Below are 12912 nucleotides of genomic sequence, written 5' to 3' on the forward strand. Positions count from 1 at the left end.
ACATTTCGGCGGGCAGAGGCCCCGCGACTATGTGCCCCCCCCCCCCCCCATTGACTACCCGCGTAGCTGGCTGATTGATGGCTTTGGTTGGCCTGTGAAGGTCGGTGGATGTAGGCAGCCGAGCTGTGATATGCGATCTTAAACTGCCCAATAAAAATGATTGATTCTAAAAAATCCAGTTGTAAGTGGGAGTGTACTGTGAATTTTGCCTTCACTTTCCCCAAAAGATAAATCATTGGGATACACCATGTTATGTTTTGCTAATAGATTCTTGATAAAGACCAGCAACACTGCCCCTAAGGCACATCTCAGCGCTGTGACCGGCAGATAGGTGACCTGCGCTCGTATCACATGGACCTGCGCTCGTATCACGTGGGACCTGCGCTCGTATCACCTGAACCTGCTAACCATACCCGCCTATAAAATGAAGCGACAAGGTGGTTGTAGATTTGCAGTGTTGGCGCCTGGCTTCTGGAATTCCCTGCCACCTAACATCAGAGCATGCACAGAACTCATGAAGTTCAGAAAGCTTCTTAAGACCTGGCTGTTTGCTCAAGCCTACGATTAATTCAAGTGCACGACAGATTAACACGGCCTCAGCTTATCCTAGAACAAGCGCCAAGAAACCAAGAAACCAATTGGTGAACCCGCGCTCTATAAATAATTGTTAACATAACATAACTCCACTTGCTAAGGCTACCTCTAGGACTGCATGCATGTATAACACACAAGACAGTTCGTGTGGGAATCTCAAAATACCTGCAAGAAAAACTCTACACCAAAGCCTGTCAAAAACTAATAGGAGGAAAATCAAGATTGACAATGGAGGTGGCTTAGCCAACAAACATAGCGGTCACTTTTTGAGTGAGCTCCGCTAATCTACGCAAGCAATCCACCAGAAACCGCTGCTCCCCGGGGTCTGAATGGGGCTCAGCTCAGAAGATGGCCGACACTGTGCACCGAACAGCCCTGACACAGCAGTGCATGATAAGCGGTTAAAAAGCCACCGATCGGAGGGGAGGGACTAGCTCCACTGTGTCCACTGTGGCCTTGGTGGTGAGCGAAGCCGGAATGAAGCCAGGAAGAAAGCCCGCTTGGGGGTGAGACTCAGCCAACCGAGTGAGTGTCTCTGCGCTGCCCCCTCTGACCATTGACGAGGTGCGGGCCAAACACCTCTTTCAGCCTTAGTGTGCAACTTAACCCTGATTGATGTGTGGAGAGCACGCCAACCAGAAGTGAGGGGATATACCTTCTACTAGGGGGCCCACCGATCTGTCTCTCAGCTAAACTATTTCTCATGCATCGGCGTGAGGGGCACCAGGTTCTGGATGTTAGATTGCTGGCTCCGGGACTCTCTGATCACTTCCCGGTGGCGATAGACCAAGCTTGGGGGCCTAAAAAGGCAGCATCAGCTAGCACCTGGATCGCTGGAGCCGTAAAAAAGAAGGATTTAGGGAAATGTGTCAACCTGCATGTCAGCAATTACTTGTTGAAAACAAGGATTGGTGACTTCCCAGGGTACATATGAGAGGCGCAAATGGCTACCATCTGGAGAGACATTACTAGCTACTTCAAAAGCCAAGAAGACCGGGCTTTGCAGAAAATCCAAAATGTTGAGGTACGCATACTCAACTAGAAAGCCCATATGTGGCATTGATGCAGGATTCCCTTCTGCGGGATTCGCTGCACATGCAAACACTGCTTCGGCAGGAGCTCACACAGTGGAAGAAGCAATGGAGGCATGGGGTGATAAGGCCAGGAAGACTCTACACTGGCTGTGTACTCCTAGAGAGATCAGGACCCAGTGACGTATATGATGGTGGAGGACGGTTCACAAGTGACTGGAAGTGAGCCCATTGCATGCACCTTTGCATCCTACTATGGGGACCCCTTGAGCCCTTGCACACACTTACAAAAATTTGACCTGGACCTGCCGATGCCTCACCTGTCCCCCAAGGAATGCAAATCCCTGGAGGCTGATGTCACCTGCAGAGAGTTATGCACAGCTGTGGCACATTTACAGGCAGATAAGGTGCAGGGACATAATGACTTCAGGTGGAGTGTTGACGCTTTGTGTGGCCTCAGACAAGCCCCCTCTGTTACTTGAGGCCTTTAAGGAGGCTCTAGTCTACAAAGAAGTGAACTAACTAAAGACCTTAGCACTGGGAATATAGTTGTGATTCCGAAACCGGGTACGGTGGGCACGCACTGCGAAGACTTTCGGCCAATCTCACTGTTGAATGCAGAAAATTTGGGCCAAGATATTGGCCACCCATCATTGTGTGAGTTCTTACTCACCTGGTCCACCAGGACCAGTCCGAGCTTATGCCTCAACGGGCCACCCAGCACAACTTGAGGCAAGTGCACAATGTGATTGTCACTACTTAAGGCAAGTGCACAATGCGATTGAACTGAGTAAGACTTGTTGTGACAACAGAGCTCTGCTCTCAATTGATGTTAGTAAGGCCTTCGACTCGGTGGACTGGGAATATTTATTTACTATTTTGCCTCGTATGAGGTCTGGACCAACGTTTATTGGCTATGCATGCCTACTATACAATATCTTTCATGCTAGAGTTGCACTGGGGGTGCGACTTTGGAGTGGTTCCCGATAGCACGAGGCTCCCATCAGGGTAGCCCTCTATCACCCTTGCTGTTCACGCTAGTGATTGAGCCCCTGACAGCCTGGGTAGGAGGTGACACTCTGATTTAGGGTTTTCAGTGGACCTCTGAGGAAAGGGACTGAATTTTGCACAATGCTGACGATGTCCCGCTTTTCTAAGATGATCCAGAATAGTCTGATCCTAAAGCTCTCCAAATTTTACAAATATTCAGATCATATTCCTGTCTTCACATAAACATTAACACATCTTTGATGTACCCCATTACTCCCTACCCATTATATATGCTGTGAGCATTGGGATACCAGTACTTCCTTCGAGGTTTAAATATCTAGGGGTTTCCATCACAGACAATGCACTGCAGTCCTTTGATCATTATCTATCATTTCAGTTGGACAGCCTCACAAGAGACGCTACATTTTCGACTACTCTGCCCCTGTCCCTCCTAGGATGCACCAACATTCTTTAAATGGTTACTCAGCCAGGCCTCCTCTACCAACTAAAAAAACACTCCTTCCCAGTGGATAAGGTCTTCTTCGCCAATGTGAATGTGCAAATTAGAAAGCTATTATGCGGGGGACTTCCAGCCCAAATAACCCTGGGGAACTGTTGTTAACTGGTTTATAACAGAGGGATAGCTACCCCTTACATGCTCTTGTACTACTGGGCAGCACACTTGCTTACAGTGAATGAATGGTGTTTTGGGGGATTTGAAGACCCAGCATATTCAGTAGAGGGATGTGTGATGGGTCGTGAAAACCTTCCACATCCAGTTTAGAGTGGTGTCATGCTAATGAACATCTCACCCGCCAGTCACACGAGTGGGGCTTGGGGCCTTGACCGCAGCTATGAAATCCATTGGATGGGCCGGCAGGTTGATGCTAGAGGCTCCACTGTGGCGGAGCAGTAGGCTCCCTCAAGTTGTGGCCCTGCGCAGCTCCACTGCCTGGGATACCATAGGTATTTCTACACTGGGGATGTGATGGATAGCAGGGACAATGAAGTCCTTTCAAGACTTACAGGTTAGAAAATGACATCCACTGAACACCGTTCTTCTGCTATTTGAAGCTACGCTATGTATTTTTACCAGTCATTTCGTCAGAGGAAGCCAACCCTGAATACTCCCCACTGGAAACAAAAATTCTTCTTACAGACATTAAAGAACATAAATTGTCTGAGATCTATAAAATGATTCTCCATAACTGGCCAGATCCTATGGTAGCAGTGAATAGGGCATAGGAGGGGAACTGGGTCAGATGGATGAAGACGATTGGAGGGAAGCAGTGTAGACCCCTAGAGATAGAGCACCTTAATTAAGACTGGTAAAGCTGAAGTTGCTCCATCGCGTTTACCTCACCAGAGCTTGGCTGCATCGCATGGGCCTGACACCCATGGGGAAATGTTTGAGTTGTAAAGACCCTCAAGGAGATATAACCTACACATTCTGGCATTGCCCGGCGCTCTCTCACTTCTGGAACGGGGTTCTGGGACAGTTGAATGGGGTGCTGGGTTGGAATATTCCTCCGGACCCCAAACACATCCTTTTACACAGCAAAGATGATACAAACTCGATAACAAAGGGAGTATCACTCTGGCTGGGTTTGATTGTTGCCAAAAGGGATATTGCAAGAGCCTGAAGGGACATGACGCCCCTCCCTCCCCCCGACCATTGAGACATGGGCTAAGGGCATGGCTTATTGTTTGGGATTGGAGAGCCCTATTTACTTCCCATGCGCATTCCCCCAGAAACACTTTAAAATCTGGAAGGAATGCACCGGGTTCAAGGGCATACAGTTGGAGCCATGCACAGACAGGTCATGGTTCCCTTAAGGGGATACACACCTACGCATCTAAGGTTGCAGGGGACTAGCTGATAAGACCGTTGCAACGCCAAGACACTTTTAACTATTTTTTAAGAGTTGAAATGGACTCTTCAGTTAAGGCTTACTAGTGAGCATTCCCGGGATGTTGTCACTAGTAAACGGGGAATAGCCCTGACCACATTACAAAGAGAGGGAGGGACGGAATTTGCCAGTGAAACATTAGAACCCCGACCTCAAGGGAAAATGTGTTATTGTCTAATCATATCGTAACATTTCTTTGAATGCGTACAGTTAGAAATGAAATACTTATTTTTATCATAAAAATAAGTATTTAATTGGATATTGATTTAATAACACTGCTTGTCCACAGCTACCACTGAGAGTCAAGTGCACAAAGGGCACTTGACCCAGTTGCTCATGAGCCATAAAAGGTCGGGCCCTTGGACATCAGGAGTAAAAGGACTCAGTTACCACAGTTGGGCCCAGTGACTCCTGAGTGCCCCATGGCCCTCTGAAAGGGGTTCAGATAGTGTAATTTTGCATCACACCATGAGTGATGCCAAGGACCTTTTATGCTCTTCAGTTTACTGTCTGCAACACAATACAAAGAAGGGGCTTTGATTCTGCCTCTTACTCTACTGACTTACTTGGTTGCTCTAATGTTATTTACTCATGGCTTTGATGTCAGTTTCTTTGGTACCCCTTCTAGAGCAGTACTGTTTTCTCACCAATTTTAATTGGTGTCAATTTTTATTCCTGCAAGTATGTGGTGTCAGGGACTTTTGCTTGCTCTTTTATTTGCTGCGCTCATTTGTTTTTTTACCCTTGATAGGAGCAGAACAGCGGAGCAGAGCTCTATCATTAGCAGAACTGTGCATGGAAAAGGGTGTTTTGCCAGCTGCTGTTTAAAAAGCAGCACATGTTTGCTTAATGTTTTTCGTTCCAGTCGGCCTCAGAGGCTCCTTCCTGAACCAATTCTCAACAATACATTTGTGGTATTAGGCTTCTTCTTTGTTTCTATTTTTTGCTAAGAACAGAACTGCATCTCTTTGGTTCTTCGTTCAGGATGGCATCTAAGATTTCTTCTGAAATACCTGCTAAGAGTATGTCCAGCAGTGGTTGTGAATAAACATTATGAAACATTTTATTTGCAATTTATGACAGCATGTTTGCTACTGGGTGCAGCCTGCCTTCAAGGTTCCTCTTGAAATATTTGCTAACAAACTTTCCGGTGAATGCAGTGTTGGACAAGTTACTTACCTTTGGTTGCGCCTTATCTGGGAGAGATATGATCTAGCAGCAGAACCTTACCTTTGAATTTTCCAGGCGTCAGACTGGATCTGGAAAAAAAAATTCGAGCAAGTAAAGAGGTTGCAGCTTTAGCTCTGAGGGAATGAGCTCTTAAGCCTTCAGGAAGCTGCTTTTTGTCAAAACATAGCATATCTTGATGCAGAGAATAACCCATTGAGAGATGGTCAGTTTCTGCACTGCCAGACCTGTCTTTGCACCAACATCTTAAGTGCGGTCAAGGCAGAACAACAATGCTCTTTTTGGATCTAGATGGTGGACTCACTCCTCTTCTTTAAAGGGGCGTGGAGGAGCATAGAAAGGGGGCAAGGTGACCGATTGTCCCACGTGAAAAGGTGTCAGCACTTTTGAAGGGACAGAGGCTCTTGTGGAAAGCACCAATTTGTCGGGGAATATTGTCAAGAACTGGGGCTTGGACAATAAAGTATGCAGTTCGCTCATACTCCTGGCAGATGTGATAGCCACTAAAAAGTTGTTTTGATGGTGAACATTTAGAGAGGGCAATTATGCAGAGGCTTGAAAGGAGCACACATAAGGAAGGTGAGAAACACATTAAGGTCCCACTGAGGCATTATGAAGGGGGAATCTGTTTACAATATGTGATTAAAATAAAGAGGGTTGGTTTAGGAGCCTCAGGAAAGCAGACAGAGAAGATAAATACCCTGATTAACATACAAAAGGATGGCAATGGTATACAAAATATTGCTAGCACATACATGAATTCAGGGAAGTATTGATTTCCACAGTAGGAGACACAAGTGCCAGAAGGAAACTCTCTTCATGGATCAGCGTTTGACTGACGCAGAAAGAAAAGATCTGACGTCACATCACTTCTGATGTGGACGATGACGTCACACGGAGCCAACCGTTGCTACATACAGGCGTGCAGGGGTATTGCTTGAAAAAAAAATGTCTGGATCCAGGCTGATGCCTGCTAAATTCAAAGGTAAGGAATCTGTGGCTAGATGCCTCTATCAGATAGGTATTGCTAGAACCCTTTGTTGAAACTGCAGATATAACCCTGCAGATGACATTGCCACTTCATCCGTTTAGTCACATATCCATTTTTAGGTCTGGGTTTAGCTGAGACCTTTTGATTTTACTATAATTATACTTTAATAAAATTATAGTGGCTTCTAGAAAGCCCTATTCATCCACTGGCACGCGACTAATGCTGTCTGAAAGCAGACCTATAAACTTGCACATGCTTACCCTTACTTGGAGACATATTTCCTTCCATTTTACAGTCCTCCTTTGCTATTACCCAGCCATAAATATTAGATTTTTCTGATTTCTTTACCTTGGGAAGATGGTCAACTAGACAGACAGTATTTAAAGGTTCACCTTTTAATGGTTCAGGTGATCATCATTTTATATTTCTTGGGCTCATACAGATGTTCATGAACATCAAAAATGTATTAGATATGTTGAAATAAATTCGGAAAGACCTTTAAAGCCAACCCACAACATAAGAAAGAATGATGTCCATCATACTCAAAAGCCAGTAGTCTCAATTTAGGACAGAGGTACTCCTTCCATGTTCATGTAAATTTGGGAAATATACGACCTATTAAAAAACATTAGCATAGTCAGAAAGGATTGTCTATTTTAAAAGTGAAAGTAATTCATTTATTGGATTGTTTGTGTGCATGCATGGGTCAGTAGGTGAATTTGATAATGAGTCAATGGTTGGATGGATGACTAGGTGAATGTCTGCATAAATGAGTAGGTGTGAGTGAATGTTTAAGTGTGGGATGAGTGATTTCATAAATGGAGACAGTTGAAAACATTAGCGCACGATCGATGGCAGGATACATTTGTGATTGCATTACTTTATGAATGAGGGATTGCAATAAGACAAGTTACAGCAGTCTCACAGACTGACTCCTCAAACACAAGTATTAAAAGTGCCCAGAATTACCAACATCATGCCAATTAAAGCCCCAGAGCAAGGGTGGGCACAACAGTCCCAGGACAGCATATAATAAGCCAAGCATTACCACCAAAAGTACACAAGAGTAGCACCACTGTGGAACGAATGTACACAATATCAAGAACTACCATTACCACAATCATTGATGTTCACAATTGTACCATCATTAACCTTAGCTCCCTGTTTAAATGTGCACCATTATTCTGTAATCATTAGTGCATGCTTCAATTTGCCCCACCATTCATCAATCATTAGGGCACGTTGAGATACACACTCACACAGCTGGATTACTTAGAAAGCTTGGCTTTATGGGCACATTTGCAACACCACTCAGTACTCTGCAATAATTTTTTGCATAACGAGATTTTCACCACCTCCCACTAATCTTCAGTACATACCCATATTTGTGCCATCTCTCATTAACACTCCCACATTACATTTACAATCATATCAACAAAATGCCACATCTAATATTACTATAAGCCATTTTCATATGTACATGGGATAGGATCTGTTGTATGAAAGGGTTTTCCCATTCTGGGTCTACGAGAAAATGTTTTAGTACATATGGGGCCGTATTACAGTAAGTGCCCTGGGGCGCAATGGGCATTTGCACCCGCTTTGCGTGCCCCATGGCACTTTGGTATTAAGAATGGGCGCAGACGCTTGTGTGTCCCCTTTAGTAATACAGATAGCACTGGCGCACCTAAAAGGTGGCACACTGTGAGTGCACTCCCTGACAGCAGCCCTCGGGAGAGGGGGGGAAAAGGGGGTCCTGTGGACCCCGACACCCGACATCCCCTTGCAGGCAGGTGGAGTCACTGACTGCTTCCGCCTGCAGGGGATATTCTTTAGTCCCCTGTAAAAGTGCAGGTGGGGGCCTCCTGCACTGTGAAAACATGGAGTTCACATGAGTTGACGGTTGCCCTGTGGGAAAGCACATTCACCGTAATAGGACGCACTTTCGTTGTTTGCACCGGGCGCACCTTTTAGTAGGTGCGCACTATGTAAACAATGAAAATGCATAATACGGTCCATGGGGCCTAATGTTTATGCTGATGACATTACATCTTCCCTGTCCTTCCCCTACAGTCGCTTCTTTATCTGCTCCTTTTTAGGCCTCGCACCTGCGACGCAGGGCGAAGCCCTGTCGCAGCGAGAGACCTCTTGTCGGCGGCTCTGCTTACAAGGAGACAAGAGATGGGCACGCGCAGCATGCCTGAATCGGATCAGGTCGCATACACATACACGCACGCACATATACAGAGACACACCCCCCGCCGCACACACACACGAGCGCACACACACACGAGCGCACAGAGACATACAACCCCCCTGCTGCCGCCACCCCCAGTACAAGTAAGCCCCACTCACCGCATCGGCGCCACTTCGGGCTTCTGCAGCCTCCCTCGGGGCATGGGAGCTCCGCGTCACCACTGCTCCTCTGGCCAGCCACTCCGTGGGCGCAGGCTTCAGAAGACGGAAGTCCCGCCCCACGACAGGTTTAGTTTTCGGCAGTGCACGCGCACGTCTTTTGTTAAGAGTTAACGAGCAGGTAATCACTGGCTGTATGTCCTGCTGCCGGGAAGGATTCTAGTTTTTTGTTTCTATCCCTCTCTTTTGAGTTCTCCTCTTGCCCCACGTCCTGCCTTCCTCTGTGCTCTCTCCCCGTCTGCACGCCTTTTCAGTGTCAGCCAAGCTCCACTTCTGCCCTTTCCGTATGTTTTCCTGTCCGTCTTCTGGTCTGTCTTTTCCCTGTCCCAGGTGATCCTTTTCCCTGCCTGTCTTCTTGTTTAGTACTTCATCAGTCCTGGCGAACATTAAAGTACAAACTCGGTTGCCAGAAGCTCACAAGGCGGATGTTCTACCGTTGTGAACGCAGAACCTGTTAATGCAGTTACAATATTGGAACAAGTTACAGATTACATCAATTACCTTTTTAAAAAAAATCTTTTTAACAAATTGCACCGAGTGACGATGGACTTATCGAGCTGTCACTGGCAGCATTTTAAGACAGAATTATGTGGAAGAGGAAAAAGATTTTTACCAAATTAATGAAAAATCAATCTGGCCTCAAAAATCCATTAATGGTCATAATGCACTGGTTATAGATAGACAGATACCGCTAAAATACAATACTGGCAGTTAAATAAGAAGCCGCCCGTCAGGGCGTAAGTCATTCTCTCCAGTATGCTCCTGTGCGTGCGGCGGTGTCACGCGCCAGTCAGAGCCTCGGGTCCAAGGGAAGGATGTTGAGGAATTCACTCCTTCCTTGTCCTCGTTGCACAGATTCAATTACTTTTAGCGCCGGCTAGGAGCCAGGCTCCTATTTAATTTACTTGATTTGGACCGAGTGAACAGCACTGGACATAATGTCACATGGGTGTTCTAGCAGGCTTTGGCGGCCACACTTGGTGCAGGTTTAAGGCATGCACGCGCTGATCCACAAACAAGTCATTTGAGCATGAGCGTTGATGGCGGCTCACCAATCAGCTGCAGCCTGCTTTACTTAATCTTTAAATATAAAAAAATGGTGCGGAAAACCAAAGATTTTTTCAGAAGTCTCAGTGGGCGCTGCTGAATGCCAGAATTGGTAAATGCTAATTTTGGCGACCAAAGCTGCCTAGTCTTGATTCTGCGTTATGCCTTTACAGTGGTGCTTTAAGTTGGCTGGGGGCTGCCGGGTCTCAGACCTGGCAATATTGACAATTTTTGCAGTGCGAGAATCTGTCATTGGGTCATAAAGGTGTACATCCAATCCTTGGCCTCTCTGCCGTGCGCACATAGCAGTACTCTCATATGCGTCAACTGCATTTGTGAGAAAGTGTACAAAAGAGGCCTAAACCTGTCGCAAATGGCAGCACCAAAGGATAAGGAAAAGACAGAGCTTGCGCACAAGTGAGCGAGTCCTGTTTGGGAATTGGAGATGGTGAACTGGAGAACATGAAAATAAGTAAATACAGAAGGAGAGAGTGAAAGGAAATTCGAACGAGGAAAGAGATGTCCTGTGAGCCTTGCAGATGGAGAATTATGGAAATATACCAGGAAAAAAAGTGGGCAAGTGTCTAACAGAGTGAGAGACTGCAAATAACAAGCATTTGCAATGCAATAGGTCTCGCATTTACGCGGGTTTAAGTAATTGGCATTGTAAATGACAATGCCTTTTATTTATGTTTTGAAAACCAAAACATAAATAAAGGGCATTGTCATTTACAATGCCAATAGCTCAAACTGTGTAAATGCGAGACCTATTGCATTGAAAATGCTTGTTCCTTATGCATCTAGCTGCACAAGGGTGCATTACCACAGGTTGTTCATAGATTTTCCTCGGTCCTGAGCAGAGTCGAGTACCTTTTGTCTTTAATAAGAGGCCATCTGAAATAAGCCAAAATGGTGTAGAGGATCCTATGAAGTACCAGAAATGGTGCAGTATCTCAGGTCATTACCAAGTCAGACATGTATTCGCATATTGTATAACACCTGTGATGTCCCAGAAAACTATTTGTAAATTGCTGCTTAACGGTGGGTTTTATTAACATTTAAAGCTAGATTCATAACGCAAACTAAGCAGTGACAAGGCTTTAACAGACAAAGCAAGAGCATCAAGAAAAGGAAATTAGAGATGGTTTATAATTCCCTTTTCACAGAAGCAGCAACCAGAAGTTACCTTACAGCTAATGAAACTTGCCAGCGAGAGTTGAGAGGAATCGGTCGCTCAGATCAGACTGATCGTAAAATAAGAATATTAAAATTTCTATTGACAAGATAGTTGTATCCACTTTTCCCCATGTCAGTTAGTCTCATTTTGAAAACGTGTCATAGATATCGGATCCGAGAGCCTCCATCTGTGGCAAGGTCAGAACAGAAATACGCTTCATCTTGGGTGGGCAGTGGGTGTCAGAGTCAGGCAGGCGGAGGCAGGACCAGGGTTGAGGAGAGGTGCACGAGGAGGGAACGCTGGGGCTGCTGGAATATTAAATACTAAATGGGTTGGAAAATGAACCCCTGTTTCAGTAGTCAATATCCCATAAGCCCCTGCTCTCCTCTTGCTTTAGATCGCAGCAACCTGAGATACTTCACTCTGCCATCTACAGAGAAGTTGCAGGCGCCATGTCGGTGTGCTGGACTTGGTGCCCTCCACTGCACAGGCAGGAAATGGTTCCGAGGGTAGGAAGGAGGTGATTGTGAGTGATGGACCAACAATGATAGTATACAGAGACTGAAAGCACTTGCTACCAAGAGTACTTCTGTGTTTTCTATTTGAATATAAAGTTGATAGAAAGATTGCTATTTTTTTAATTATAAATATTAATCTGTTCATACATTTGACAAGTAACATAGTACAGAGCACAACAACAAAAACTATTATACTGTGGCATACTCAGAGTTTTTCACTCATAGTATGGTAAAGATAGAAACAGAAAAACATACAGAATTGGAGACATGACTTCTTGATCTGTTATTAGCAATGGGCTGGTCGGGGGCCCACGGGCCCCATATCTTCCGATGTTTGTTTGCGCCCTCTCTTCACCTATAGATCTCCTTTTCAGCCAAATAAATGTAGTTTATGCCTCTGACTAGACTTGCAGAGGTGGGGGTTCAGTGTATTGCAAATGTCAAGCAACATCTCTCTCGGCCACCGTACAGCTAATATCCTCAAGTATCCTACGACTGTGTGAATCAGTCCAACACTTTTTTTGGCCCATAAACTAGACCCTTTCCTGGAGACTTACTGGGATGTCATCACAAAAACTCTAGATAAAAAACTTTATCACCAATTTCGAGTAGGGTCCCTGCGAGTGAGATCTTTTACAAAAAATTGGACGGGCCACTCAAATGAGTTTTGCCCATGGTGTGTTGACCGAAGGGAGAGTCTGGGTCATTTTGTCTTTGCTTGTCCAGCATATCATACCCCCCGAACTAAATGGATTAGGCCTATTTTCTGTAAATTGAAAATTAAAGGAAGCACCGAAGCCTTGCGGGCGCTACGAACTAATACATCAGAGATGGTGGTAATAGGCGTGGCTAAATATTTGGGGTGGGCATGGATCATTCATGCCAGACACTTGCAGATATTAGCAGGCACCCGATTGGTAGAATAACAAATTATTTTCGTTTTTCCTTCTTTTAGGGTTTCATATATTGGGTCTTTAATTGATTAATAAATTGTTTAATTGTTTTTTTAATGATGAAATGTTTTAGGCAAATATGTCGTTTTAACTATTCT

The 12912-nt window shown here is 45.2% G+C and overlaps 1 protein-coding gene across 3 annotated transcripts in view; it reads right to left on the bottom strand.

Annotated features, from left to right (window-relative positions):
* The window catches only part of CTPS2 (CTP synthase 2), a 2098303-nt gene that overhangs the window by 2080594 nt on the left and 4797 nt on the right, over window positions 1-12912 (bottom strand). The window lies entirely within an intron of this gene.

This window comes from Lissotriton helveticus, chromosome 8, assembly GCF_964261635.1.
Source record: "Lissotriton helveticus chromosome 8, aLisHel1.1, whole genome shotgun sequence".
Classification (NCBI taxonomy): Eukaryota; Metazoa; Chordata; class Amphibia; order Caudata; family Salamandridae; genus Lissotriton; species Lissotriton helveticus.